Raw genomic sequence first — 25726 nt, 5'->3', positions numbered from 1 at the left:
GAGACATCAAGGGACAGGTGTGGGTTCTAGGGCAGAGATAAGTAAAGTGTAGAGGAACAGGAGACATCAATAAAGGGAAAGGACAGAACTCTGGTGACTACAGAAAGATGCTCCCTTAGAGGCACAAAACTAGGGAAAACATTGAGCTTCAAACAGGAACAGCACACACTTTTGAACCAATGTTATTTAAATATTAAAGAACAGAGAGACACCAGCTGTCACTCTTGGCTATACATGTATGTCATATGTTCCCATAACATTTGCATGTATAATGACTTTTTAAAATGCAGTATATCAGATGCAAAAATGTACAGATATTTGCATCGTAGGGGAGAAACAAAGATGGCTCATTTTGAGGTTATTTTAAAATTGAAATCCTTAAATACCTGATAAACTTTCATGGCCATCTTCCTTATCAGTTGGGGTTTGGGCACTTTGGGTTTTCTTACTGCCTTCTCTTCATTAAGACTTAAACAGGGTGGTGCCAGATTATGGGCACAGCAGAATAGGCATGTCCTTATTAAAAGTGAAAGGGAGTACTGGAAAGCCCAAGCAAGCCCAGTGCTCCAGGACAAATGAGCATACTTACTTGATGTCACTAAGTGGAAAGAAACAGCTCACCCATCATTTAATGAATGAAAAGGAAACCATCTTGGGGGGGCGGTTATCGCAGATTACTCAAGAAACTCAGAGATGGATTTGGGGACATGACTCAGTGGGTAAGAGCATTTGATCCTCCTGCAGAGGACCTGGGTTCAAATCCCAGTGTCCATGTGGTGGCTCATAACTATCCAACTCCACCTCTGGGTGATTGGATGCCCTTTTCTGGTCTCCTTGAGCACTGGCTACGCAAATTTATGACAAGTTATAGACAAACTTGTTAGGGATAAACACACAGATACAAAGTCAAGAATGAAGGTCATTGCTGCAAAGTCACTGCCTCTGGAGATGACACATACTGTTTTTCTTCCAATTACATTTCCTTTTGTCTTCTTTCCAACTGATTTTCTATATGCTAGCATGCCCCAGATGCCCCATGCCCTGGCTCTAAATGTGCCACAAAGGCAGACTAGGACCTTTCACCTAAGGTCAGATTCCTGACGTTAAGATTAAATTTTCATTACCTTGTTACTGTGCATTGGTCACTGAGGGGGATGGGAGAGAGAGAGAGAGAGAGAGAGAGAGAGAGAGAGAGAGAGAGAGAGAGAAGAGAGAGAGAGAGAGAGAGAGAGAGAGAGAGAGAGAGAGCGCACTGGGATGGTATGCATATGTATAAAAGGTACCAGTGCCAAAGGAGATTAACAGAGTAATAATATGGCTGTTTGTTGGTCAGCATTGATAGAGATTCCAGTAGTGAGGAGAAGGCATTGCCATTTCAAACATATTAACACAAGACTTATAACAGATAGGTTTTTCTCTTCTCTTTTTATCAACCACTTTAGGCAGGATGAATTGAAGTTCCTTATTTATGATCAATGCACATGCTTAGTTCATTGATATCGTCTGCTTGATGAAAGAATAAGAGAAAGTAGCAGGTATATCTAACCCCAATCCTAACTTCCCATTGCCAGAACTTGATTCTTGGCGCTCCACATCTTTTTATCTTCTGTCTCTTTGGAGTATCTGGAATGTGCTAGTCAAATTGGAACAGTCCCACCAAAGTGTCTGGTCCCACATCTGTTTTCTTCTGTTGTAGTAGAGGTTCTTGAAGAGGTTGAAGGGACACAGATGGTCATTCTGGCAAAGGCAACTTGAGGATGGCAGGGCTTTGGGGGAAAGTAAAGAGTCAGTTAGAGATGTCAGTGAGGTAGTGGGAAGAATTTTGTTTACAGCAACTGCCAGGTCCTATCTGTAAACAGCGACCCTGATATGAGGATCTCTTTCCATTCACATGTGCACATGGGTTTGAAAGAGGCATAGTACTCGAGCATCCCTGATTTGGCACTGCCTTTGGCACTAGTCCCCTGAGGGTAGTGTGCGTGTGTGTGTTTGTCTATTTGTCTGTGTGTGTTTGTATGTGTGTATGTGTGTGTGCATGTACATGCGTGTATGATATATTAGGAGCATTGAGTACAGACAATATATTAGATAGGGATTTAATCTCACTTTTGACTTTGCTGCCCCAGCTATCCTCCACACACCATTTAATCTCTTAAATGTATTAGCAAATGAAAGGGAGTATTGACATTAACATGTAGTATGAGAATAAACATATAGTATCTACAAAAATGCCCTCCACACATTTAAATTTATCTAAGCTATTATTAAACTACATGTATTAGTAGGAATACACATAATCATCAGAGATAGAAATTCTAGTGCATATATTGATTTTAATATCCATGCATTAATAGCCAAATACATTCATATAAATACAGGCATATATACTAAAGTAGAAACAGACATGGGCACATGCCATCTCACTCTGAAACATCTCATATTGGACATATACATACATAATACACACCTTTAGAATGATAGGTGACTGAGCATGTATGTGTCTTCATGCTTATAAATAAAGTTCACATTTTACACAGTACATCCATTTCTTCTAAGACAAATAAAGTTAATCATTACATGACTTCAAAAATAACCCTTAGATTGATGGCTCAGCTTATTGCCCATCTATGAGGATGTGTAGTCATTTTTTTGCATGCTTTCTTTTTCTCTAGTCTAGGGGTAATGAAGATCATTGTTTCATGGCAAGCATGTATGATGGATAAGGCTTCCTACTTTTCTCAGCCTAGCATGCAGAGCCAACCTGCACTTTGCTTTTCTCTTAAGAGACTCTTAGTCTGTAGTGCTGCTTTCTGAAGATCAGGCTTGGTCAGAACAAAGTGTTTTTATTCTTTTGTTCTATGTGCTGGGATGAACTGTTGAGAAATTGTGTTTTTTATTCCTGTGCATGAGGGAGTAGTGGAAGGGTGGACTGGACTGTGTTTAAGACCAGTGTCCTCTTAACCTATCTACAGAGGCCAAAAATCCTGGGGAATCAAATTTGTCCTGTGGCTATGCAGCGATTACACAAGCTTTTAATCAGCACTGCTGCTTGGACATCAAGAACCTCAATGCCCTGCCCACTAAGTACTGGCTGCAGGTCTATGCACTGCCTGGATCTGCAAGCTCACTTTGGAGAAGAGATTCAGCCAGCATGAAGGAGAAAGCTGGAGCCAGAACTTGTAGGGAGTAGATCTTTTCCCAGAAACAATTATGCCCCATGCAGAAGGCCAGCAGGCTACCTTGTTTATATGGTCTCACTTCCATTCGTAAATTATGAATGGGATGAAGAGAGAAGATTTTAATCCATCAAATTTATGGAATCAATAACTGTTGCCATTTCAGACTGTAGAGATCCCTGGGGATTATTTTTCCATGTATGCTTTGGTAGCAGCGCTCAAGAGAGACAAATGCTTAATATCCTGCCATATTTATGAAATGTCAAATGTGCTTTCCAGGGTAATTACATGAATATTGAATAGCTTTTCTGAAATTTACAACTTGCAACTGAGTATTTGGGGTTGTTTCTTGCCAGCACCTCCTCCCCCCTTGTAGACGGGACATCAGCTCTGGATCAAAGTACCCAAAGGGAATGAAATCCAAATTCCTGGCCTGCCATTGCCTGTACAGCTGGGCAACTTGGCCTGGCTTCATAGATAACATGAAAAGGGCCCATTTCCTACCCGAGCAATAGATTCATCATAATAAGAGGACTTAGGTGACATAAAATATCTCATGATAATCATCAATAATAACACAAAGGGTTTCCTTGTAACTTCCCACAGAATTTGGAATGTTGAATAACACAATAAACTCAGACAATTTTATAGGGACATTAATTGTCCTGTTGGTTATTCCAAAATCCATGCATTTTCTGGCATATTAGGGTCCTAAGCTCTACCTGAAGCAGAATGACAGGAACTTTTAAATCCATAGCCTAGAACAAACTTACGGCATAGGCTATACTGTAGTGAGTATTGTTTTTCTGTTAAGTTTCAGTTCAAATAAATTATGAGGCAGTCTCAGCTCTTGTTTCTTTTTACCTACCAACAACCGTCCACTAGAAATTTGAGTACTATCACCCCAGACATAAATCTTGGGAGTCCCAGCTAGATTCAACCCCAGGGTGGCTTTTCCTTATGATATCATCACTAGACTTTATGCTTTAATCCCCACTGTGTCCTGATAAATGCTGTGATCCATCTCCTCATCGTTACTTACTGCATCTCTCATCCCCTCCCAAACCTGAGTGTTTGGAAAACGCTGCTGCTTTTCCTCAGAGGGCTTTTCTGCCCTTTCCTACCTAACATACCCACAAACTCACTAAAATCTAACTAAAATGCTAAGGATGCCCAATCTTAGCAGAGAACAGGGTCATCAAATAGGTGCTTTTTTCTTGCCAGGCATCCTAGGAATGGATAATACTCAGGAGTTGTATGAGGACTCTGGGCTTATACAATAGAACCATGAGTTTGGGGCAAAGGGAATAGATATGAGGGATAGAACTAAAGGGGATCAGCAATTAATGGATGAAAGTGGAGATCACAGACCTCAGATTCCAAAGGGGTGGAGATTATTTTTAACCTGTACTCATATTACAATGCGAGATCCAGAACCTAGGAAGGTAACATTGATTTGGGAGCAAGGTTGGGTAGCAGGAGAAAATTGAAGGAAAGAAAAATTATATTATATTGTGGATTATTGGAAGGTACCAGAAGTGAATTAAAGAGAAATGAATTCATAATACCAAACTGCTCACCTCTATAATTTTTAAGCCCATGCAACTGGAGATACAACTTAGCTTTTATTGAGAAATGGACTCTAATGCTCAATTAAAGGTATCGTAACCCCTAGGCGTCAATTCCCTCCTCTGAGGGCAATTATTGGGTTTCTCAGTAATTACATTCTTCTTTCCCATCCCAATGTACTTCATTCATGCTGAGAGGGCTCCTGATAGATGGAGGGAAACTCTGCTAACCTCCATGCTTGAGCTGTGGTGCCTGACATAATCTACCATTGATGCAGCTCTGCCATATCCTCTCTCTTTTTCACTTGCCTGTCCATTAAAAAATGTCACTATGAAGTTACTGCAGCATCTCAGCTTAGAAGGTCTTGGCTATTCCTGTTCTCCAGGCTTTAGAATTTGTGAATTTTCCCCCTGTCTCACCTACTATTGTTCTATTGGGGGAGTGTTTTATGAGACTCCACCCAAGCATTACAGCTCTTTATGAGCCAAAAATTGAATTATTTTGACCATAAACTGATGTCAAAATCCTAAAAGTCCTCAAATATATAACTTTCATCCATGATTGGCTACAAGACTAGATGTATATTAAAAAGTGGGATCTAGGTTTTTCTTCAGGTCCTTCTCCAAATTATCTGACACGAGTTCTGAACAAGGAAGGGAATTAGAAAATGTGGAATTTATACATCTTTAACTATTAACACACATGTGTGTATGCTCCTATTTTAATATCTACATACCAAAATGCATATGGATTCATAGTTTTAGATGGTTATATTCATGTACATACATACATGTGTGTAGATTTGAATATTGTAATCTCATAAGTAAATTTTGAGATTTTAGTTAGCTTTACCCCCAAGGTCAAGTATCCCCAAAATACACATGGGAATATAAGTATTAAGTAATACAAAATCCATGAACCTGTAGGGAGTTGTACAGAATAGAAAAGGATCTATATCTATATATTTATACCTGTAAATATCTATCTATCTATCTATCTACCTATCTATCTATCTATCCATCTAACTATTCTCACACATTTATATATATGCTATTAACACCTACATACCATTTCATGTTTGTATTCATGGATTCAGGTAGATATATTAATGTATACATGCAAATATGTACATATATTAGAAATTTATATATACTTAAACTATATATAAACCAGTATTTACAGTATACGAAACTATAGGTGTAAGCACAAATACACAAATATTAATATGCATACTCAGCATTAGGTTGTGCTAAATTGGGTCATAATTAGTCGATCTTTTATGTTAATGGAAGTATACATTGTGAGGTTAAACAAGAAAGTTAACAAATGACTTCCGAATGATTACAAGACAGATTGGTCACTTTTATATCGGTTTGACCAAAGCCTTTCCAGAGGTCTAATCAAAGTGTAGATTGAAGATGGAGTGTGTTGGTACCAGTGAGCTTTCTCAGACCTCCTTTACAATGTGATCACACATAAAACGAAAAAATTTCTATGTCACCTTCTGCCAGTTTGCATTCTCTCAAGATGAGGTTGTGACTTTCTTGGTAGTTTTAATGCAAAATACAGAGTCCTACTATCCAAAGTACATGTCCTTGACTATATTGTCATCCATGTAAATAAAATTTGACTTTGCTAAACTGTATATGCACAGATTACATTGAGCTTCTCTATGAAAGTCACATCTCTATTTTTCTTCTTCAATTTTTAGAAACCATAATGAAATCATTACCAGTTTAAACCATCCATTGAAAGAGAAGTTGTTCATTTTAATGGATTTTTGTCATGGGAATTCGGCAATTAATTTGGGAGGCTTCTATATTTATGAGACTATTATATAATACAATTCATTATTAATACATATGTACATTCACATTAAAATATAAAAATATCATTCATACATACTGGCTCATTTTTGCAATATTGCAAAGCACTACACAGGATATTTTTATTTCACTTCCAGCATTTAAATATCAAAATCTGGTGACCTCTCATTTTCTCAATGTAAAAAAGAGAGTATGTATAGCCCAGGCTGGTCTCGAACTCATGATTCTCCTGCCTCTCCTTCCTTCAGCAAATCCTACTGACATGCAGAGCTGTCCTCTGAGATGCTCTACCAGCACCTGACTAAAACACTCACAGCCAACCCTTGGACTGACCCCTGTGGAAGAGTTAGGGAAGTACTAAAGGAGCTGAAGGGGATTGCAACCGAATAGGAAGAATGACAGTATCAACTAACCAGACCCCTAAGAACTCCCAGGGACTAAATCATCAACAAAAGAGTATACATGGGTAGGTCTATGGCTCCCACTACATATGTGGCAGAGGGCTGCCTTATCTGGCATCAGTGGAAGGGGAGGTGCTTGGTCCTGTGGAGGCTTGTTGCCCCAGTAAAGGGGGATACTAGAGGTTGTGAGGCAAGAGTGGGTGGGTGGGTAGGCGAGTACCCTATTAGAGTCAAAGGGAAGGAGGCATGGAATGTGGAAGTTTCAGAGGGGAGACCAGGAAGGAAGGCAATATTTGAAGGAATTATAAATAAATAAAATAATCAATAAAGGAGAGAGTATGTGAGCTGAAACTATTGAGTGATTCTAAAGTAAGTTTCCTCTCCCATTCTGAATAAGACTTTTCCCACCTCTCCTGAAGTCCAAACATACTGGACTCAGCGAGGAGAATGGGGCTCATCTGGACTGAAAAGTACAGGAATTAAAATGATTTTAAAGCATCCCCTTCTATCACCCCCTTTTGTCTGAATCATCTAATTCTCTCTTCTAATCTTGTATTCTTCTTCCTTTCAGCTCGCCCTGTCTGGCAATCCTGCTATTAATATTCCAGGCTACTCTACCCCTGCTTCACAGAAACAACCCTGTCTAGCCCACAATTCTGCTTGCATCTTATTACTCCCAAATTCCCAGAATGTATGACTCATAGGTTCTTCTAGCATCCGAGTTCTGCTTTCAGTCCTATTGGCTCTGAAAAACATCTCTACATATAAAACTTGACGGTAGTAGGTGTGGCCATAAAGTAGGAACTGTAAGAGAAAATCTTTATTTCCATGAGAATTAATCACTTTCTGAAGACTACCTAGTCTACTCTTTATGTTTTTTATCTTTATTTTTGGAATGGCAGCCTTGGCCTATACTACTAAGGACACAGTTGCCCCTCTTTTTACTTTTAATTTCAGTTAAAAAGCATTCTGGCATCAGTAGACAGTAAAATATAACATGTTTTCTTTGCTCTGTCAAATTATTGGTAAGAGGTACAGACTAACCTTTGGTTACCTGAGTCAAATCCTTCTGATACTTTGTCCTCACAGCATCTTATGGTATAATAAGTCCTTCTCACTGAGAATCAGATAGTCCTAACCTGAGGTATTGGCTGGCTTTTGTCAAATGTTTGGAGTAATGCAAGGAAGAGAATGAAGGTCAAGATTCCTTTCCCAGGGAGTGGTAGGTTCCTGGGGGTGCTGGCTCTGTGAGGGCACAATGGGTCGGAATTGTGCTCTCAGAAATGCGTTGGCCCTTTACATTGACTAAAACCAGAGAAGCTGACCTGGTGAGTCGATGCTGAGCATCTTGGGAGGTGCAACCCAAGAAAAGGCTTGTGTTAGGCAACATAGGCTCTTATTGATTACATGAATTTCCTTAGCAAAAGTAAATAAGTAAACAGATGAGATGATTAACACCATCTTCTACTTGCCCTGTCCAAGGAGGGTCTCTTTCAGATAAATATTGTGGCAACTAATGGGAATTAATGAAAATACCATCTCTTGGCAAACATCTTGTGAACTGCATGATTGAAACAACATGGTTTGATGCAGGGGCAATATGCTAGCAGTTTCACTTCCAGAAACTGCATTTGTCCCAGAAAACCTGTATCAGAGAGGCTGAGAGCGCAAGATCCCAATACTCTGGATTTAAAGTTTTCAAAAGTCAATGTGCATACATATTACATTGATAATTTTGTTACAATGCAGATTCTGATTCAGTAGGACTGAGACGAAGTGTGAAATTCTGCATCATTTTTTTTTAGTGGCAAATGCTTTTAATCCCATAGATTATAAAGGGAAAAGATTTTCTTTTTTTTTTTCTTCATTAAATTGGGTATTTCTTATTTACATTTCAATTGTTATTCCCTTTCCCGGTTTCCAGGCCAACATCCCCCTAGCCCCTCCCCCCACTTCTATATGGGTGTTCCCCTCCCCAACCTCCCCCCATTACCTCCCTCCCCACAACAATCACTTTCACTGCGGGTTCAGTCTTGGCAGGACCAAGGGCTTCACCTTCCACTGGTGCTCTTACTAGGCTATTCATTGCTACCTATGCAGTTGGAGTCCAGGGTCAGTCCATGTACAGTCTTTGGGTAGTGGCTTAGTCCCTGGAAGCTCTGGTTGGTTGGCATTGTTGTTCATATGGGGTCTGAAATTCTGCATCTTAAGTAAGCAGTTGAGTGATGCTGAGGCTGCTGATCCCTGCCCCCATTCATTTCAAGTGGCAAAACTTCTAAAGTACCTTACTGCGGGTTAGAGGTTCTCTGCAGAGAGTTGGGGCTGGGGGTACAAAGGTATCCTTCCCTGCCTGAGGATATTTGTCAGAGGTAGCACAGCTACAGTGCTGCCAATGGCATCTAGTGAGTAGAGGCTAGGGATGTTGCTAAAGATCCCACAATGTACAAGATAAAGTTACCACAAAGAATTACCTGACCCATGTCCTGCTTCAGGGGAAAACAGGTTTGTAATGTGTGGACCTTGCTTAAACCGTAACTCTTTGACTTGATTGCCATACCTTTTGTGAACTTCAAACCTCTATTTTTTTTGGAGAGCTTCCTAATGAAGACCAATGAGTCGCTGTGTATTCTGTAAACATTTAATAATCCTTATTATTAGATAACAACTTTAGACAAACAGTTCTTACAAATAAATGAAGAAAAGTTGTTATTGTTGGGTTCTTATTATTACATATTTGGATATGTTAGTCATTTAAGATACTTGCAATATGCAAACAGAGTCAGGGGGAGAGATAAACCAATACTGAATCTGTAATATTAAGTTTCCAAGAAGAACTGCCTCCCCTACATTATTAGGCAAACACTGACAGCAGATGTACTCAGAAGTGAACAAACAATAATGTCTAGCTAATCTGTAGGTGTGGCCATTTTAACATTTCCAATTACAGTAGCATTTTCTCCTAGTACAGCCCTTGACTTTCACTTTAAAATACATCTGTGTCCTTTTTCTTGTGAGTCTATGGACTATCATTTGTTTACTCTCAAAATAAGTGTAAAGGAGCCCCAGCAAGGCTAGGTTGACAGAAGAAGGCTGAGGTTGACAAGCTTTCAAGTGAACGTCAGGAAACCAATCAAGTCACTTGGGGTTTAATCTTTCCCGTGCATCTCAGCATTCAGCATGCTTTGGACATGGTTTCCTCTGCCATGCTCTCCCTGAGTTTTCTTTATCTATATAGCATATGGAGATGAATGAGTAAGCGTGCACACACACACACACACACACACACACACACACACACACACAGAGAGAGAGAGAGAGAGAGAGAGAGAGAGAGAGAGAGAGAGGGGAGGGAGGGAGGGAGAGAGAGAGAGAGAGAGAGAGAGAGAGAGAGAGAGAGAGAGAGATGTCTCCATAGATAAATCTTATGTTGACTGCTTATTTTTAAAAAAGTCAACCAGACGGCACAGCTGGGAAAAAATTGTCTGTGTTTTACAGGGTCTATAAAGCTCTTTATCACCCCAGCAGGAATAGGCAAGAACCTGGCAGGACACCAAGGTGCTCAAGAAGAATGTTGAGCATCTGTTTGACATGTTGGTGAAGCCTTCCAGAATCATCTGCAGCCCTCCTGCTTGCCAAAGATTCTGCACATGTCCTGGAGGTTGACTTTTTCCTGCTTCCTCCTCACTTTATCTTACCCTTCTCCAGCTTATCTGCCTGTAGTATTTCTCAGAGGCCATTACTCTAAAAGGTCACTATTGTTTTGCTGATAGAGTCAATTGAAACTGGGCGTGCGGTGCAGTGGTCCAATAGAAAGAGTTGGCCTGTTGAGTTGACTTCACTGCGAACACAAACAAGACTCAGCTTACATTTATACTCACAGCTATAATTTAATATCACAAAAGGATAACCAACATAATTAACAGAACAAGAAAGCCCTTGTTTGGGTGTTTGGGAGGAAGTCTGAGAGATTAGCTTCAGGCTTCCAGAATCTTCTCCCATTGGCAGTGCTTAAGATAAACTTAATATTTAGTCACAGGTTTGAGAGGCAATTGATTGGGGAAGTTTATTACAGATCCAACAACCAGTGCTTTGAGTCCCACACGGACACAGACCACTTAGGCAGCCTCTCCTGGGGGTGCATCTCAATTTCAGACTTCAGAAAGAAAATGTAGCATAAACTGTGTTTTTCTTGGCAGAAATAGTTTGGCCATAGAAAGCCATTTGATTAGTGAGTTGTAGGAACCCCCTAATCCTTTTAAGTGCAAGTTCCTAGAAATGACCCAAGAGCACATCTTGTAACAGGTGTTTCTTCAAGCATAGCAGTTTAGCTTGAAAATGCTAAGCCTTTCAATAACATAATGTATCCTACACTCTCAGGGCCTGTTGGTAGCTCAGTGGGATCCCAGGATACCAGAGCTGCAGAGCTGTCTCAAGGTGCTATGGGGCTCACCTTCCCCAGAGAGGCTGAGACAGCAGGTTCTCAGCCATGCTGACTGGAGCCTTTGAAGGTGCAGTCTCATGGGGGAGTACTGTTCCTCCCAGGGTTACAAGGTTATTCCAAAACAAAGGCAACCTTGTCTCAAAACCTTCTCTTTCTATAGTATCAGCTGCTCCATTTTCCTCTACTTTGAATCAGAACACTTGAGGCTTTATTCTTGTAAGTCAAAGGATCGTTTTGAAGGATGGCATATAAATTTTTTTTCTTTCTGATTTGAAAGCTTGTAAGAGTCTTTATCTTTGAAATGGAAAGATCTTCCTTCCTCTTAGAATGCCTTGACACACTTTCTTATGATTAACTCTGGCGAGCTTGTCATGACTCCATTCAATTTCCCATCTCACCTCCCTTTAATACTTATTTTCAGTTTTCCAAAGTTTTCTTCTATTACATCCATAATTGTTTATGCTTGTCTTTGTAAATAATAAACATTTGGAGCATGAATCATCACTTCGTGTCCAATCATTTACTTCCTAAACTCTTCTTCTATTCACTTGGGAATTTGTTTATTCCCACAGTGTACTAATTGACACTAGAAATGCAAAGATAGCTAAGGTATTTTGTCTACCATTCAGCATCCTAACAGTGAAGGAAAAGAATTACAACCAACATTGTATTAGAAAAAATGGAGCTCGAATGGGGGCTTAGTATGGTATGTTTTTGTTCCCCTAAATCACTTCACTGTAATCATGTTTTTTATTTAGTTGATTTTGATAACTTTGCATTCAGATTTTGTTCATAAGTTACAGGATTTTATACTCCTGTGAAAAAATGCTTAACTCTGTTCTAAAGGATTGCTTCTAAATCTCAGGCCTAGGTAACACAGACTAGTTTCAAAGGAGAAGTCAGAGGCTAATACCTCATTCTCTTTCTCCTATATTCTGGGCCTAACAGTGTCCTCACCCAGACCTAGGAGCATCGAGTAGAGCAGGAGAAGTTTGGGTATTCTTCTACTGTGCAATGACATCTGAAACTAGGGATGGAGATTAAGGCTCCGGAAATTTCAAGAAGAAAGCCTTAGCAGTGCCAGAATGCCTGGTGTATCAGTGAAATGTACATGGGATGAAGCTGGATGTCTGCTGAATCAGTGGACTATACTTTGGATGGCATCACTGCTTGGCTGTATCAAGGGACTCTACCTGGCATACATCTGGATGAAAAGAGTGAGCTGCTCCTAATACTGCCTCCAGAGCCCTAGTGCTCACTGATCCTATACAAAACCCCACCTATTATACTTGTACGATGAAGAAGCAAATTGGTGGGATGGAGAGATGGCTCAATCATTAAAGGACAGGCCCACAACCAAAATGATGAGAAGCAAATTGGTGCTACCAAAGAGGAGGAATGTTTAAATGTAGGGCAGGTCCCCTGTGCTGTGGGAGAGATAGGACTGAAAGGAAAAGGTCTCATTTGCCTCCCTTTCCTGGAAGTCCTTGCTATTTCCTGTAATTGCTTCTGTTGCTGCTCTTCATGTTACCTCCCTGAATTGGGTGATTTAATAGTCATGATATTGAAAGTGGGGAGAAACATTTTCCTGAAGATTCAGCTTCTTTGGCCAGCTCTCTGGATTTCTTTTACTAGTTTCTCTTCAACAGAATTATTTGTAAATTAATTTTTGTTATAAAAATAAAATTCCTCAATGTAATTGGAGCCACCAGAGGGCTTTTTTATTTAATAGCAACCTACCCCAAATGCTGGTTTCTCTTGGTGTTTGGGCAATTATAGTAAGACATCCAAGTGGAGGCAGAGTACACTGCCTGAGCACTTAGAACCCACTAGGAGATGGAATTAATCTTCATCTTGGTAATTTTATTTGGTTTACAAAACCAACCAGCCAATGATAAGACATTATCCATGTCTGAGAGATGTTAAGACTGAAGTTGGAAGAATTAATGCCTGAATAAAGATTGAGAATTTCACTGAATTGGGAGTTTTGATCAACTGGAACTGGGGCTGTTTTCATCTCTCAAAGGCCAATTTACCTCTTATTTGCACACGTGACAGAGACTCCTTCAGTTAATATTTAGGGTTAAGGTTCTTTCTTGTTAGAATTTCACAAGTTATTTAGAGACAAGTGAGTATGGCCTTGCAGCCTCAAACCAAAGTTCCTTTGTTAGTTATTTTTTCTTCTTCTCAATACATTTTAGTAGTTGGGTTGTGTTTAAGATGTAGATCTTTTATGAAGACTTGAGGATAGAAGTTTCCAGCTTCCTGGAGCTTTCATTATGGCCAATATAGAACTGCTATTTTCTAAATGTTTTCAGTTTCATTAATTCATCTTCTGCCAATTTAAAGAAGAAAACACCATTGCTGGGGCCAGTGCTATATTGTACCTGCAGACATTCTTGCATTTCCCTAGACCTAGCTACCACAGGAAAGGTACCCAGTGCACAAGAGAGAATATTTTCATAGGACAATACTCGTATCCCATATTAAAATATGCATTTCTGTTTTTTTATTATTCACTCTCATGTTTACCTTTCTTCATTCAACAACTGTGTCAATCTGCCTGAGAGACAAAAGTAGACACAAAGTTATTCTAGAAATTGAAATGTTTCAGAGGGCTATAATACCTCAGACACATAGTGGGGTTTTTTGTTGTTACGGCTCCAATTCATCCAATATTTTATAAATTGGATCCCCTCTTTACACTGTTTGTAATAATACAGAAGGAATTACTTATTTTATATTTTAATATTATAGATCCATTTTATTCCCTGGTGCCAGCAGTAAAATGCATCTTGAGTTCCATGGTGTTTCTAATGACCTCTAATATGCAGTCCTTAAATTTAGAAAGCAGGGACTATGTAAATGTTCTTACCTCTTCTAGTCTTTACCTCTTAAGATTATTTTTTTTAATTTTAATATGCAGATAGAAGTAATGAAAATTCTACGGAGAGAGTTAAAAGGCTAGTCTTGCCACTTTATCCTACTCTAAACCCGAAAACTTGTTAGATTATTACAATTGAGTGTCCAGCTTTGATGTAGAAATTTAAAATATAGATTTAATAAGGTAAAACATAGCCCAGCCGAGGTTTCCACTGGGAAAAGTCTAAGTGCAAGTAAAACATAACACCTGTGCAGCCTTTTGGAGCTGGAGGGGGGGGAGCCTCTTCATGGAGCTGATCTGTCTGCAATCACAGTCCCTCCACTCAGAGCCAAGTGCCCTCATCAGGCACCTAGGTGTCAAAAAGCAATGAGGCCCTAATTAAGGAGCTGCTGAGTTTCTCAAAGAGGTCTGGGCTGTTGCCATTTCAGACCTCATTCACGGTGTTCATCTGAAGGGGGCAAGTCATCCTGGAAGTTTTAATTCCCAGACAAAATGCAGTATGACTGCACCCTCTCCTCCACTGCTAATTGTATTCATTGAGACAAAATGTTCATTTACCTGGAAAAGTAGAGAAGGCCTGTACGGATGTTTCTCCTAGGTTTTGAGGGAGGAGGACCCCTTTGCCTATAACTGAGTAGCCGGTATGCATACTCATGCCAAGGAATGTGTCTAGGAAAAACTAGCAGAAGAAACACCCTTCTCTTCAAACCATTGATCTCTCAACAGCAACACGAAAATTGAAGTTAAAATTTCATTGGAACTCCGGCTTATGCAAAGCTCCAGCAGCACCACTGGAGAAGAGAGCAAACACCTGCTAATAAGAACAGTTCTCATCATGAGCCTGGGTTTTCAGAATTTAAAAAAAAAGTGTGTGTGTGTGTGTGTGTGTGTGTGTGTGTGTGTGTGTGTGTGTGCCTGAATGACAATTTTTAAAACTGGAGGGGAAGACAGAAACTGTGGAGGTTTTTAAAGACAGAATTTCTTGCTGAGACACACTGTCAAATTTTCATTATATCCATTTCAAGGCAAGCATTTATTACCTTTCCAGGGACTATATATCTCCTGTAATGTTCTAACTGTGCTTTGCCTCTTAATTACCTGTAGAATTTGAATTTAAACCAAGCGAAAGAGTGCCATCTACTCCAGCTTCCCATGGTGGTTTCTATGGTAACTAAAGGAGTCTCCTCCTGGTAGGATGGGCTGGAATATCTGCCTCCCACAGCATAGGCTGAATAGTGTAGATTTATCTCCTTCAATTCACTGAAAGCACAGAAAAAAAAGCACCTGACTGTTCACCGAGCCTTGTCAGATTTCTATGGAACCTACACTCAGCTGTGATATCTGCTTTCCTTGCTAAGTCATTGGGGGCAGTCCTTTGGTGGTTGACTTCTCCCCAAACAGTGACGTCAGACTGCTTTTATCCCCATCATGATCCTACATGGGCAAATCTGGTGTGTAGTTCCTTTTCTTGACTCAGTTCAATATGCTAGAGGTTGGGTGCCTCTATGTTCCGCGAGCAAGAAGAAAGAGTAAGAAATAGCATGTTCCTCCTCTCACTCCAGAGCATACGTACAGGTAATCATTAAAGATAATTTTAACACAAGGTAGCACTCTGCTAATTATACTGAGTTAGTCACCAAAGGCCTGGAATCCAAACCCAATTCTAAAGCCAGTTAGGCCTACCAAGTCAAGCAAAAGTAACAGAAAAGTAAACTTGTACTTGGGTGTTTCATTAGATACCTTTGTCAACAAAATGCAGTAGTGCTAAAGTCACAAAGAAAAGTTTCTTCTCCACAAAGAAAAAAGCGAATGCAGTAGAAACAAGTTTGCAGACAATAATTCTGTAAGAATGGTGAATCCTTGGCCTTGTGTGATCTGCAAGGGAAGTCTTACAGACTTCCAAGTTATGCCATCAATAGTCATTGAGCTTGTGAAGGTTGGATATAGAACGGGAATGTAGACTGCTCTCCCTGGCCCCTGAGTCGCTGGAAATTGAATAAGCTCGACATAGTTCTCCTATACCTCAAGCACCAGAATCCTTCATACCCTGCCTCAGTGTTCTCTCTCAACCACATCTGGAATAAAGCTAAGGAAAGGCCAACATCTTCATCTTAGTACAAACCATCTCAGAAAAATTAAAGCAAGTCAGAGAGCACAGAGAATTTTCCAAGTTACGGATAATAATAGGTGGCCAGAGCCTAGAACCTTTACTTTTGCTTGTAGCGAACCTAGCCTGTAATGGCTGAACCATCTGTCCAGCCCTGAGTCTAGAGTTTGAATTTGTTCTGTTTGATTTCTGTTAGTCAACTTTCACAGGTCAGAAAAGAAGGTAAAGGTTTAAAAGATCTCATTCATTGTTTCTCAATACTGATTAAAGTCTTCAAAACATTTGGTGAATCAGAGCTTTTAATCTAGTTTATCCTAAGGATTAACATTGACTGATCGCATAATGTTGCTCTTTGACTGTACACATTTTTACAGACTATCAGATGCTACACTGTACTCATTTCAACAATCTCAATTAAAATTTTATTTTTATTCAGTCTAATTGTTTATAGTACATGGACAGTATCATATGTTCCCTCAGCATAATGCTCAGATGGCTTCTGGCTTAGTCCCTAGCCTACAACAAGCCCTGTTAGTTAGCTTGACCTGTTTTCTTAGGGCTCAGACTGAACAGTCCTGAGATGCTCTCCTGACTTCAGGATTCTCAAAAGTGGTAAAGATGAAAAACAATTTAATCTTTGAGATTTGTAAAAAGACCCACTTCGGCAGATCCATACACAAGGGAAAGCTTAGGAACCCATGGGGATTAGTGGGCGCAAAGACAGAGAGTCCTATCGGGAACTGAGAAAGAAACCACCTGTCTTCTAGCTGCCATTCTTGGCTCTTCTCTCCTCATATAACTGCTTGAATATAAAGATTTCGGTAGGGGCTTTTGTTCTCTAAGGTTTAGACTCGTGTGCCCCACTTTAGTGTCTTCCATTTGAGTTGTTACTCTAAGGGGATTCAAAACAATATAATTTTATTGAAGACTGGCTGTAAACAGGCTGGAGCCTAGCAGTTTGTCTTATGCGCTGCAGCCACTGTAATGGTATTACCAGAATCCTATGATAGGAGGGCCTTGTATTAATACTGAAATCTGTGTGGTTCAAATGGACAATCCTGCAGCAGCCATGGTGAGGTTCCTGGAGCTTCGGATGATACTTGATTGGACTTCAGGGCTGATACTTTTAAGGTATGCTCTTGAGTCTAATGACTTTGTTAATGTTAAGGACAAGTCATACAACTTATTTAATCGTTTTTGAGTAAAATTATTATTATTTTGCCTTTTTATAGATTATAATTACATCATTTTCCCCTTCCATTATTTCCCCCAAACCTTCCCATATAGCACTTCTTGCTCTTCTTCAAGTTTTTGCTCCCCCATACATACAGAGAGAGAGAAAGAGAGGGGGGGGAGAAGGGGGAGAGGGAGAGAGGGAGAGAGATAGAGAGAGGGGGAGAGAGGCAGAGGGAGAGTGAGAGGGAAAGGTAGAACAATTGTTTATCCAACACCAAATGGTCATCCCTAAAATCATATATACAAGTAACATATAGGCTGAGCAGAGCAGGTTAACTTTACATATTTGGGAATAGTTAATAGTTTAGTGACATTACTTACTGGTGCATGCAACTAAAAAAACTAGGGAAGAGCTCTCTCTGAAAGGCTACCTTTATCAACAGCAGACGAGATGAAGATACAGTTCCATGCTGTCATTCTCCTTACCCTGAGGAATTATCTTAATCGTTTAGGGCCTTCAACTCAGGTAAAACTGTGACATTGGAGTCAACACAGAAAGGAATTGTAGACAAATCAATGTGAAGCAAAGTGTTTTTCTTACACACACACACACACACACACACACACACACACACACACACACACTTAAGACTTTCTTAAAAGAAACATAGAGCATGCTGAGCATGGGTATGGAATTCCTAAGTGAGAATCCTAACTTATAGTCAAGTGTCAGAAGACATGATAAACTTAGGATTGGTTACTTCTTAGATGACTGAAAACAGCTTTACCATGACTACTTGAATAAAATAAGTCAGGTATACAAGAAGTATTAAACTTTACATTTGCTGCTTATTTCATCTTGTGAGAAATGATTTATTTTGTTTTTAAAAGTTGACTTTTAGGTCGATGTCACAACAATGAATTATTGAGACAGCCTGCTTATGAATTAAAGAAAAGTTTATCAAAGACCATGATTCTGGAGGTACAGGTCCAAAGTCAGAGAGTTCACTCACTTTGGTCTCAGGTCAGAGTGTCAAGTCACAGGACCCGTGTGTGCTCAAGTGAGTGTTTACAGTTAGAACACAGTTGCACAGACAGACCAAGAAAATGCAATACTTTTTGAGGGCAATCTACAGTAGCCTAAGTCCCTCACATCAGTTCCAGTTTCCAACTCCTAAAGGCCCTCAGAGTCTCCAATCACTGATGGAGCCCTTGGCACATGGATCTTGTAGAGACACCTATATTCAAGTAATAGCATCAGGTAGCAAGGCTGTGTGTGGAAGCATCCTAACACCACACAGTTAACGAAATATGGATGGAACTTCCGTCTCCTTCCAAAGTGCTTCTTCATGACACTAAATCCTGTGGTCAGCTTTCTTTCTAACTTTGCTGTAGAGATTTGACTCAGAAATCTTGAAGTTTGTTTCTGAAGTTATACTAACCAGTATTTTGAAGGTCACATACAAGCATTTACAATAGTCACTTTAGTTGATATACTTCTGTCCTTATTTCTAACTGTGGTCCTTTTACTTACTGATAATTAAGTCAGAAGGCAGTTATGGGCATTCTTATGCCTTCTCAGCTGGGAGAGATGGTGACACTTTCCATAGTGTTGTTGACTGTGGAACCTCCACAGTAACAGGTTGAAGCCCTAATTCTCAGCCTGACTATATTCGGAAAAACATCTGTCTCGGGAAGTAATTAGGGTTAAATGAGGTCGTGAGAGCCAGGCCCTGCTTGCACTGAATTAATATCCTGAAGAGAAGAGCCAGCGTATTTGCACACACTCTTCAAAATTCTCACACTTCCTGTACCACAGGAGGGCAAGCAACGCAATGGTTTCCACAGTTAAGAAGGCCCCAAATGAGCTCCAACTGTGCTAAACTTGATCTGTGTCTCTTAACTTCAAAGCCGAGGAGAAATACACCTAAAAAGATGCCAAAATCACTCAATCTTTGGCACTTTGCTTTAGCAGGATAAACTGAGGAATTCACAGAGCCACTTACTGGGCAAAAGTATACATTAGAAATGGGGTGTCCACTTATTGCTGAAAATACTACATAATTTGAATATAGGAAACAGAGAACTCAGGCAGAAACTGAGCTGTGGGTCATGATGGTGAGCATTTATAATGCGGGGCAGTGCTGGGCAGGGTATTGAGGGAGAAATATCATTAGTAAGCTTACCCAGCTGTGAGCCTTTGTGATACTATATCCAACCCTTCCAGGCAGATCCTTCCGATAGATGATGGTAGTATGGGTTTTCTAAGGGAGCCAAGGGCTTTCTGTTTAGATTTAAAACCCACTCTGAAAGGGGGAAAATACTTACCAAAAGCTGGATATTATGGGCCCTAAGGACAATTTGATTGTTTGTTTTATGGACACATGATCAAAGGGCAAACTGATTGTTTGGACACATGAACAAACCGCTGTATAAATATTTATGTTTATACTCAGTCCCAGACGGTTTTGTTGTTGTTGTTGTTGTTTTGGTTTCATATTTGTTTGTTTTCAGAAGTGTTGATAGTTAAAACAGTTTCATGACTGGCCAGAATGCTGAGATTGAGTGACTGTTGAATGCTCAACCCAAAACAGGACGAGCACATCAACCAGGGAACATCCAAGCAGAGGGGGTGGAAAGATTTTTCAAGCCTGGTGATAGGCAGAAGTACTAGGCTACATTGTTTCCAGACATGATATGGCTGTCTCAATCACAAATACACAACCACTGTCATCAGGCTGAGTGCATGTGCATGTATGTGTGGACACAAGCGTGTGTGCTCTCACACATACACACATAGGTAAGGAGCTAGTTAAGGAGAAAAAGGTCAGCATGGTGTGAGTTTGACAAACAAGAGTAATGGAAAGTAAATTTGATCATGATGCATGGTACACATGTATGAACTTGACAAACATTTAAAGATAATACTGAAAAAAGAAACAGATTCTGTTTTCTTTGAGAGTCTACTCAACTTGCTCCACCCCATTTCCTTTTCTGCTACATTTCTTTTGGGTTTCACATAAACCCTTATTTTTTCTGATAGAAAAAAATGTGAATTGTCTAGAGGAAGAGCAAAGTCGAAAACCACATTCATCACCACAGCAAGTGCTCCAGTCATCTTTATCAGCTCTAATTTATTTTTGGTTTTGTGAGGTTCCATAGAACTAGACTAGACTAGACCAGACCAGAGAGCTGCCATTCTTCCACCTCCACAAGTTCAAGGGATGCCTTGCTTTGTGTTTATCTCTCAGTGTTGACCTGGTAGGAGGAGGGGTATCCGCTGAGTCTGATCTAAAAGTAGTATCTGACTGTTGGTGTCCCAGGTGACTGATACCCAGGTGATGGCAGCATACTGAGAGGTGGGTGATGGAGAAGGTTGCCTTGTATGTGCATCACATAGGACATTGTCTCCAATGAATTTAAAAGCAATGTGAAAATGAAATAAATATTATCTGGTTTTGATCACTATGATGTTTGGGCAATTCTAAACCCTAATGTTAGACCCCAAACCCTGTTCCTCAAGGAGGTAAATGTATCTACCACCACTCAGCCCTGTATTTGTCATTGTAAAGTACTCATGACAGATGTAGACATCTGGAGTGTAGTGTTTTGGAGACACTGGAGGTTCAGTGCGTGATTTACTCAAGCTAAACCTTGCTCCCCTCCTACTTGCAGGCTCAGCCCCTCCTGCATGCAGATGCTTTGCAGAAACAGCTTAGCATGGAGGATTCTACTGATCTATAATTGAAAACTCTCTGTGCTCCATTTTAGGGGTTTTCTCTTGCCAAGTTACTCCTGTCTGCAACAAGGTGAGCTCAGCAGTGGGAGCCAGACCCACACTATAAATGAAGTTATTTCCACTGCAGCACTGGAGAGTGGGAAAGAAAAAAAGGAAATTTCAAAGTGAGAAAGGAGCTATCATAAATAGAGAGATACATATATAGATACACAGGTACACAGATACACAGATACATAGATAAACAGTTACACAGACAAATAGACACATAGATACATAGATACACAGTTACATAGATACACAGATACAAAGATAAATAAAGAGAAATACAAACACATAGATGCACAGGTACACAGATATACAAATACCCAGATACACAAGTACACAGATACATATATACACAGGTAGATAGATACATAGATATACAGATAGACAGACACATAGGTACAAAGGTAGATAGATACATAAATACATAGATACATAGATACACAGATACAGTTAGAAGGACAGATGATAGAGAAAGAAAGAAGAAGAGAGAGGAGTAGGAGTGGCTTACCACTGTGGGTAGCAAGAGAAGCAAATGAGGAGCCTGGGAGGTAATTTTCCCCTACTGGATGGCCCAGGCCTTTACCTTTCCATCCATAGTCATCTTAATCACATGGATGAGGATTAAAGATTCCCAGACACTTTCTGAGAAATGGAAGCAAAGAATACTGTTAGAGACTGCAGAGAAGCCATCTTTCTGCACTACAAACTTGTATTCTCATAAAATAGCCTCATTTTCACACTTTGTGACAATGCCTTCCATCTCCTGACAAATGACATTAAAAAGCATTCACACACGAACCAGGAAGCTGTGTCTATACGTAGAGGGCTCACCCTTTGGAAGATAGGGCACTGTGCTAGAAGGGTAGCTGTAGATACAGATACCAATAGAGTCTGTAAAGTCTATAGTCCAAGACTTCCTGTTTCTTGCGCTGGCCGTGGGATGCCATTGTCCTGAGCTTTGAACATCATCGCTACAGGATCCCATGTGTGAAGCCTGTACTGGATGAGTCTATGATTGAAGTTACCTCGTTTTCTTTGCAATGTGTCTATACCTCTATGTCTGCTTATGTGGAGCATCTATGAATTTCCTTCTGTTTAGCAGCTACGTGAGCAATCTGTAGCTCGGTCTCTGCAATGAGTGTTTCCTATTAAACATGTTCCTGGATCACTGTGATCCTGGCGATCCTTGTGATCACTGTGTGTATCCCAAACAGGTCTTTGCCTCTGTGAGTAGGGTCAATTCCTCCTATAGTACATCTACATTTGCCAGTTATCATTTACCGTTTATTGGGGGAATCATGGTGCTTGCCAAGTGAAGCAAGTAGCATTGTCTGGCGTGAGCTACCAGTTCATGCTAGAGGGTTTCTGGACAGTCTTTCAGAGGACAGAGGCTCAGCCACATTAGGAGAGCAATGAAGAACAGCTGATGGGAAGGGAAGTAGGCAGAGTTCACCACAGGATGTGTTTTCTGTAGAGAGTTAAAAACAGTGCAATTTTTGCAAACCGATTGTATAGCTATCTAGCTGAGGATGATTCTCAAACTTCTAATCCTCCTGCCTCAACAACCTGAATGCTGGAAATATAGGCATGCGCCACCATGTTTAGAGTTTTTGTGATCTAAATGACAACCCATTAATCAATTGTTTCAGTTATTACTGTTGAAATTTTATTACGTACCTTTAAGGCACCAAGCAGCAGGTATTACCTGGCTTGGATTGGTACCACAAAGCATCACATGCTGAATGACTTCAAAAAAAGCAACGTGCTTTGGTGGGCTTCTGGAGATGATTTGTTTGAAATGAAGGAACCCCTACATCCAGGACTGGTTTTCTATTAGGTGTTCATTCTCTTGATTTACAGATGTAGGTCCTTCTTGACTTTTGCATGGCTGCCTGTTCACAATGTGTTTCATGATGTCTTGCCTATTGTGTATTGCCATATGACACTGGTAGCCTCTGTGCATCCAAATTTTCTGACAAGGACACCAGTCAGATTGGATTAGAGTCCACTATACTGGCCCCATTTATAACATACATGTTTTTTTCTTTTATTGGATATGTTTTTGTTTACATTTCAAATGTCATTTCCTTTCCCAGGTTCCTGAACATAAGCCCCCATCCCATCCTTGTCCCGCGCTACGTCTCGCCAGCAGGAACGACGCGGCACACACAGGATCCTACTGCAGAAAAGCTTTAATGCGTCTTGAGAGGGAGAGCATAAGCTTACAATGCGGAGACGCCGAGTGAGGAATAACCGTCCCTTATATAGGAAACTATCCTCACCTAGGACATGTCACTCTCTGACTGGTCGCTGCCAATTATGCCAGATGACGTACCAAAGCATACGTGTCCCTTTGAGTAGGGAAATTACCAGGCGCCTGCGTATTGCCCTTTTTACTAGGTGCGTTCTGCCGGATGCCGGTGCCATCTTGTAATGGAGTATGTGAGGACAGCTCCTCACATATGTGAGGACAGCTCCTCACACCTCCCCCTTTTCTGTTTTTTTAAGCAAACAGGACACCCAGATATAGGAGGGCGAAGACAGAGGTCATATCCTCGTACAAAGTTGGCAAACCTGTACAAGAGAGATATCCTTAGGCTGTTGTTGGGACCCAGGGCACTCCCGACCCGTCGCACTGCCATTTTTCGAGGGAGGGAAAACTGGGGCAGAAACCCTCATGTAATATGACATGCCTTCCAGGGAGTGTATTTGGTAGAACTTCCCTGTGCAATACTAAGCTCGTCACCCCTCATGGGCTGCTCAAGCCGGACACTCTAATCCTGTGCAATGAACCGAGGTTCTAGGAGTGCAAGAGCTGTCCAGCCGGCGACCTGTTGCTTGAGCATGGTCAACCAGATATCGGCTGACGCTCCTTGTTCAAGGGCTACAAGCGCCTGGGCGATCACTACTTTGTCCTTTCTTGTTTGAGATCTCAATTTGCAAAGCAACCAGAGGAGTAACACTAATCCACAGCAGAGGATCACTCCAAAAAGTCCCACTCCCACCCATTCCTTGAAATAAGAGACTGCTGAGGTGATCCAGGACGACAATCCCTCCGTCAAAGACAGGTCCAGTCGGGTAGAATTTACTTGAATGATGGTCGCTCTCAGTGTCTGTTCAAACTCCGAGGTCCAATTCTGTAACAGATGCTGTGAAAGACTCTTAGACAGATTAGCAGCTCGGGTAAATTTGTCATATTATATGGAGGTGACACAAAGGCCTGGGAGTTTTTGCTCACAGCCAAGCTGGGCCAGTTGCCATAGAATGTCTAATTGCTCTCGGACCAGATCTATACGTTGGTTGACAAGCATAAGGCCTCCCTATATCTGAGTATTGGCCGAGGCCTGTCTGTCCTGAGCCACAGAGACGGTGGCCGATAAATCATTGATAGTTTGGGTTGTCTGTACTGAATTTGACAAGGCCAATGCCGAGGCAGTAACCGAGGCAGCGACTGCTGTCGTAGCAATAATGCCAGCAATAATTGCAGAAGTACCAAAATCTCTTTTTCCTCTAAATAAGGTCATGGTCCCCGGGGTATCAACAGGGATCGGGATAAAGCGAGGCATGCGGGTAACTACTGCGATATTTTATATGAGTAGCTGTCCAGACAGAGGCAGCAGGTTTGATGTTCCCCGTCCAGGAAAATGACAACCATCCCTTTTCGCCCTTTCCTCCAAGTAGCATCGCCATGGGCGTAAGATCAGTGCAGCTACCATTAACGCAATGTAAGGCCACCACCATAGAAAACTGTGGCGTTAGCCACAATGTCCTCCATACCAGTTCCCCATGTGGCCTCCCTTAACCAAGCAGAGTGGTACATCACTGGCATCGGGAGTGGAAAGGTTGACATTATTCCCCATTGTAGCTCGCCCTGCACCATTGCTGGCATCCATGGAAGAAGAGTGAGGAGGTGCAGGAGTCCCAGTCCCTTCTTGATCACTTGCTGTGATGTTCCGAGTAAGTTGTCCTGGGATCCATATGAGATATTCATTGTCCTGTGGAAAAACACAGACAGCTCCCCTGGATCTTATTAAAACAGGATCCGGGCCTTTCCATTCATTTGTCAATACATCCTTCCATTTGACTAATTCTTTTGTCCTCTTGGGCTCTGAGCAATGTCGCTCAGCCGCTGTTTGTCCAGCTTCATCAAGATTTAAAAATTTTAAGGTAAAAAGGGCCAGAGCAGTAGCCACTCAGGGTGTTGGGGGGAGTTCTATCATAATTCCCCCTCTTTGTTTTATTAAATATGATTTGAGCGTCCGATGAGCACGCTCTATGATTCCCTGTCCTTGAGGGTTGTAGGGCAGGCCCGTCAGGTGGGTAACCTGCATCTGAGCGCAAAACTGGCGGAATTTTTGAGAT

General features: G+C 40.9%; 2 long non-coding RNA genes across 3 annotated transcripts in view; one reads left to right on the top strand and one right to left on the bottom strand.

Moving 5' to 3' along the window:
* The window catches only part of LOC148000389 (uncharacterized), a 319504-nt gene that overhangs the window by 177760 nt on the left and 116018 nt on the right, over positions 1 to 25726 (top strand). The window lies entirely within an intron of this gene.
* LOC134482322 (uncharacterized) lies at positions 1407 to 8173 on the bottom strand. The gene is made up of 2 exons (XR_015639645.1): positions 8017 to 8173; positions 1407 to 1766 (listed from the first exon to the last, which is right to left on the bottom strand). It is a non-coding gene; the product is annotated as an uncharacterized LOC134482322 (long non-coding RNA).

This window comes from Rattus norvegicus, chromosome 16 (assembly GCF_021556685.1).
Source record: "Rattus norvegicus strain SHRSP/BbbUtx chromosome 16, alternate assembly SHRSP_T2T, whole genome shotgun sequence".
Taxonomy (NCBI): Eukaryota; Metazoa; Chordata; class Mammalia; order Rodentia; family Muridae; genus Rattus; species Rattus norvegicus.
This window is presented reverse-complemented; position numbering and strand designations above follow the sequence as displayed.